Below are 6,034 nucleotides of genomic sequence, written 5' to 3'. Positions count from 1 at the left end.
CAAGTGCTGGGATTAAAGGCGAGCACCACCACTGCCTGGCTCAGTGATTGGTTTTCTAAAGACAAAAAGTCAAAGTCATATTTACAGTCAAGGTCTCCTGCAGCAAGAAGTTTCCACTGAAAGATTTGTTTTAAAGATAGCCACTGAGATGGCTAATCTTCATTTCTAATCATTTCTAATCTTCATTCCTACATCTAGATCTAATTTAGAATCACTTCAGAGACACACCACTGGGCAGGTCCACGAGAGTGTTTCCACTAAAGGCATATGAGAGCCATAAAGTGGACAATGCATTACAGCAGGCAGCCTGAATACAAAGAGGTTCAAGGAAAAGGCCTTCTACGCGTGCCTGTTTTAGCTTCTTCTTGCTGAGACAGGGCATCCATGGCTGCTGCTACCACCACTACCACTAGTGCCTCCATGTACAGCAGGCCCCAGCGTCTTCAGCTTTCCAATATGGAGTCAACTTCTTAGTGACTCAAGGAAGCTCTACATCTTCAGCGCAGATTGGGAATATTGAGGCATCTAGCTTCATGAACTGAGCAACTTCCTATTCTCATCCCCGCCACTGTTCAGATGCCCATTGTTGGACTACTCAGCCCGCATCATATGAACTGAACTAATATATCTCCATGCGGTCTACAATTGCATTCATGCACATGCATGTGTGCAAACACACACACACACACACACACACACACACACTTTATTTATTGATTCTGCTCCTTTGTTGAACCTCACCCAAAATATTAAGTTAAATGGGGCATAAAGTCCTTTCTAGTGATATATAACTGTGTGTTATATCTTCTTTCCACTTCTCTATAAGAAATGAGAGATTTATTTCAGTGATTTGCAATCAAAGAAAGCAGATAAACTTTATGTAATTCACTTTCCACTCCAAACAGCTAACAGAAAACAGCATTCAAACCATTTCACAAATTCACATTCCATTCTTTTGGTGGAAACAACCAGAGGCACACTGACTACAAGAGATTCTTATCTTGGGTGTGCTGAAGATTCGATCAGGAACAGCCACTCACCAAAAGAGTCAACGAGCTGCTCTCTGTAGCTTGTGTTTTTGATCTCGAGTGACACACCCGACAATTAAAATCATTATCAATACCAAAGCATGTGCTTAGTGTTGCATTCCATAAGTGTGGATGACATGACATGTTGTAGCATTCACCAGCTACAATTGTCACACACCCAGCTGAAGGACAGTTGCCTTCCTAAAGTTTTCCCAAGCACCTGTGCTCAGCCATCTTTCCTCCGTGTACTCAGGCAATTAGTTCCTGTTTATGTTCAACAGTTAGGACTAACATTTACAATACATTGAGCCAACATTTAACATTATTTGCAAATGCCTCAGTACTTGTGACCTGCTCAAGTCACATGTAGAATTCTTGCCTTTCCAAACTGAGTATGGACTCCTTGATGCTAGATCCTTGCTTCATATTTATTTCCTGCCATTTAGGTTTAGACATTCAATATGTCTAGATTGATAAAGTCCTAAGAGAGAAGTCTGACAGCAAGATGAGTCACAAGAGGAGCATGTATCAAACTTCTCACTAAATTTTAGGAAAAATACTCAACTATTTTTTTGTCTCAAAAGTAAATTATAGTATGTCTGCAAGACTGGCTAAAATGGTGGACACAATTGGTGATAAGTATGCAAATTTGTATGAGCATGTTTAAACTTAATGACTAAAGCTGCACTTAGAATATCTCATGAATTTTCTTATATTTTTAAGAAATCTAATCCATGAGCATTGTATTTACATCATTTCCACCTTACCCTCCAGATCCCCCAACTCTTCTCATGGTTCCCAACTCCCTCGCTAATTTGTGACTCTTTATTATTGGTACATATGTGTTTGAACAACACTCAATGAACTCAGCAGAGAGACCTAAATTTTATACTCAACAAAAAGTGCATGCTCAAGTTAAAAAAAAAAATTCCTTAGAATTCTCAAGACATCATGTATGATCACCTCAAACTGAGACCTTATGTCTACCAATAGTACAATACATGGAGTTTAGCATGTCTATGCAGGTGAATGTAGTATGATGACAGCAACAGAAATGAACAGAATATTTCTACATGCAGACAAAATTAATGCATCATACATCCATGGTGCTGAGTGACAGGGACACAGCATTCACTAGTTCTTACTGAATGGCTTCACTTACATAAATATCAGGAGCAGATGAAATTGGTCTGTCCACTCAGGAGTCCAGACAGTGGTCTCTCTTGTCTTTTTCATTTCAGCCATTCTCGTAGGTGTTCCATAAACGGAGCACAATGGGTGAGTTGGTGGTTAATGGAACATTTTTCTTTTCAAGCTGAGTTCAATATATGTACTTTGCATGTTGAAAACTAAGCTATATATTTATGATCCATGTGCATTTGTCTAAGTATGCTGTACTTTAATGAAAATCTTGCTCAAACACAAATGCAGAAATGGCAAGCTTACACTCCTGTGTACAACTGGGTGCAGTAAAATAGTGAGTTTAGATTTCTAGGAAAATCTCCAAAATTACTTACATGTCTAATAGCCTATGGATGGTAAACCATTATAAAATAAAATAAAAAAAAATCCTTTTGCCAGAGAGATGGGGTTGTGTAACATAGGAGCTGAAGTCACTTGTGTTCCCATTGTCTTTTTCTGGGATGGTCATGTGACCGAGCATACTAGTGTTTGTCTCAGAGTGAGAGGTAAAGAAGCTGGGCTTACAGTTGTAATTTATAGATCTCGCCTTTATTTCTTTATTCCACCTTTCTCTTTGTCTCTTTCCCTGTCAGTGGCTTTACAAACAGATGCTCCTTCCGTGCAGGGCTGAGACTTGGCTGGGAAAAGTGCCCGTGAATTTCTTCCCTCTCTGGCATCTGCCTTTCCTCTCTGTAGGCTGCTGCTATGTGGTGTGTTCCTCACTCTTCTTGTAACTGAACCTGTTCTGTTTGCTATTTCTGGTGGTGCATGATGCTTCAAAATTAAAAATGTAAAGCAGTTTTCGCTCTCTGCTCTTCTGAGTGGCATCAGTGTCAAGTTTCTTGTCTCAGAATGAAATAATCAAGGGAAGAAAATCAAGAAGAGTCGCAGGTGGGCAGTTGGTTGAAAAGTAGAAGTGGGCATGTGACCAGCTCTGCTCTCAGTGAGTTTTCACTCAGAGGCTATAGGAATCGTGGTAGGTAGCAGAGATGCTCTCTACAAGCTTCTGACCCCAAGAGGCTGCAAGGCATGGGCAAATGGATATAGAATCAACAGTTGAAAAACTCAATAATCCTGCAGTGAGGAAATGGAAGAGACATCAGGGACACCAAAGGGCCAGGGGCCCCTTCGAGAGAGTGCCAGTTTCATAAACAATGCCTTGAGGAAGGCAGATGGGTTAAAATTGGAAACACTTCCAGCGCTGGCTAAATGTGAAACTGATTTGAGAGATTAATGGTGCATGCAGCAGGCTGACTCTACGGTCATGAAATATAGAACGCACCAAAGCTGGCTCTCTGCCCTGCAGTTGGGGGCTTACAGCAGGCAGGATTATTTCTAAAGGATGGAAAATAACTAGTAGTGATCTCATGAAGCTAAGTCTTGGACAAAGAAAACTAAAAGCAGATCCATAGTGGCATAATTGTTAAACAAAATTTGCAAATACTCTCCTGCTCCTTCTCGTTTCATTGAAAGCTGTAAGAACTTGGCTTTGTTCCTTCCCACCCCTTGGACAACTGTCCTACCTAGAGTTTTGCCTACTTTGATCAGTTCATACCTACCATCTTCCATACCCACCACATTATAAAATATTGACCAGTTATAAAACAACCCAGCCCTACTGGTACAGGATGAGCCAGATGTAATGAGTCCCATTCCATCACTTACAACTTCTGTGATTATTCTGGTATGAAAATCATTAACTATATTAGCAAAAGAAAACTAGACCAGGTTTTACTAGACAACTGATGGTATTTGAGAACATGTCTCACTCTCTAGTTTAAGATCATTGCTATAAAAATTGGACAAAGCATCATGAAGATTCATAGCAGAATCCACAAAGACAAACACTTGAATGGTCGTTACTACCTGACACATAATATGTTTTTTTTTTTTTTTTTTTTTTTTTTTTTTTTGCTGGCCTCTCAGCTGCAACTCTGTGATAACTGTGTTTATTTTAGGAAATAAGAAAACTGTCGCAGAGGACAGGCATTCATTCATTCACTCCACTGATGTTTTGAACTCCTACTGCAGGAACATAGAAATCTGTTCAATTCCAGCAGTGTGCTGAACAGCAGGTCCAGTCAAGAGCTAGAGTGTGCATTTGCTAGGGACACCACAGCCGAACGACACGAACTATAAGGATGACTTGAACAATGTAAATATGTTTGCTTACGGTTCTGGAGTTTTAAAGCTCAATCTCTCACCTAGGAATTGGCAGGCTCCTTTGCTGCGGCTTTTCTTTGGCTTCCAGGTAGCTCTTTTCTCAATGTGTCCCCTCAGGCTTTTCCTCTGTGTGCTTGCCTCCCTGCTCTCCCTTCCTCTGTGTGTCCTAATTGCCTCTTCTTATAAGTCACTCATCAAATTGGATCAGAGCCTAACAGGCTCCCTTTAATTTCATTGCCGGTTTAAATCTCCTATCTCCAATGACAGTTACACTGTAGGAGCAGTGCTCCTGCAAATGAATTTGGGGAGAACACAATTCAACTCGTTACAGCTGGGAAGACAATTTGACTCTCCCATCAATATTGTGGGACTTGAACTTCACCCCTCTAAGCAGGCGCTAGAAGCTTTCTTTTCCCAAGCAGTACACATATTCACAGAAAGGGGAAGCTTTTATGAATGCACCCCTGAATCTCTGTGCAGAGCCCTGAGGAGCAACACTGAGGCAGGCTGCTCGTGTCTGTCTCCAAGAACACACCAGGCGCACAATACGTAGAATGCCTGTGTGGGCCAACTGTAGCATCTGCGTCCAATCACTCAGAGGGTCTGTTCAAAGCTGAAAGGGAGGTATCCCCTCAGCAGCCATACACATATGCTTTTCCTTTCTGTCTTGTGAATGGCTCAAAAGAAAATAAACTGGATTTCAGCAATCCTTCCACACAAAGCTGAACCCATGCCTTTAGAGGTTGCTTCTGCACTAGTCACGCTCAACCCTGCTCTGGGGCACTTCAAACGCTGTTGATTTATTCTTCCATGAATTTGAATGAGGATAACGCTGAGGAGCCGTGTTGTTCCTGCTCTTCAGATGGGATTTCACGCTCTAGCTGCTGGCTTTTTTAAGAGCACCTACTCCTTCCAGCTTTTGAAATTTATTCTGAATGTATTTTCTCTTAGTCTTCTTAATCTTGGAATAAAGGGCTTTAGGACCCAGTAGTATATTATATTCACCAAAACATTCATTTAGTTCGGTCCCTCAAGACAGCTTAGGGAAAACATTTTAAAACGCTTGAAAAGAGTGCCTGTGAATGTAGCTATGCACTCACAATGCATTGCCTGGATAATGCTTTGAAATTGTGTTTCCAACCTTGAATTTCCTGATTCCCCAGGAGGCACAGAAATGAATAGTTCAGAAACAGGCTGTCCTAAGATGATAAAGATCATTGTATGAATATATATGATATATATGAACACACACACATATATAGATATAGATAATATAGGGATAGAAAATAATATAGCTATTGATGATAGATGTAGAGATGATAGATAGATAGATATAGATAGACAGAGAGAGAGAGAGAGAGGGAGAGAGAGAGAGAGAGAGAAAGAGAAAGAGAAAGAGAAAGAGAGAAAGAGGAAGAGAAAGAGAGAGAGAGAGGCTATTATTTTTTTCCAAGCCCTTCCTAAATTTTAAAGATTTGGAAATCAGGGTATTATGTGGCCATTAGATGCTTGTCTTTAGCATAAGGAGATAATTCAATGCATAGTCAAAGTCCCTCCTACTTTAAGTTGGAAGCTGATGACTTTGAGCAGTAGGAGGCAGTAGACAGAAGTTAAAGTTAACTGCATAGAGGAAGAATAGTGATTACAAGTCTGGGAAGGGG

At 40.6% G+C, this 6,034-nt stretch overlaps 1 long non-coding RNA gene across 1 annotated transcript in view; it reads right to left on the bottom strand.

Annotated features, from left to right (window-relative positions):
• The window catches only part of LOC116091046, a 16,031-nt gene extending 11,235 nt beyond the window's left edge, over positions 1–4,796 (bottom strand). The window contains exons 1-2 of the long non-coding RNA XR_004118916.1: positions 4,415–4,796; positions 2,191–3,230 (exon numbers count right to left, since the gene is read on the bottom strand). This is a non-coding gene — a long non-coding RNA (uncharacterized LOC116091046). The remainder of the gene's footprint in view (positions 1–2,190; positions 3,231–4,414) is intronic.
• Between the last annotated feature and the right edge of the window lie 1,238 nt (positions 4,797–6,034).

The sequence above is a fragment of the Mastomys coucha genome, unplaced genomic scaffold, assembly GCF_008632895.1.
Source record: "Mastomys coucha isolate ucsf_1 unplaced genomic scaffold, UCSF_Mcou_1 pScaffold15, whole genome shotgun sequence".
Lineage (NCBI taxonomy): Eukaryota > Metazoa > Chordata > Mammalia > Rodentia > Muridae > Mastomys > Mastomys coucha.
Note: the sequence above shows the minus strand (reverse complement) of the source record. Positions and strands in the feature narration are given on the sequence as shown.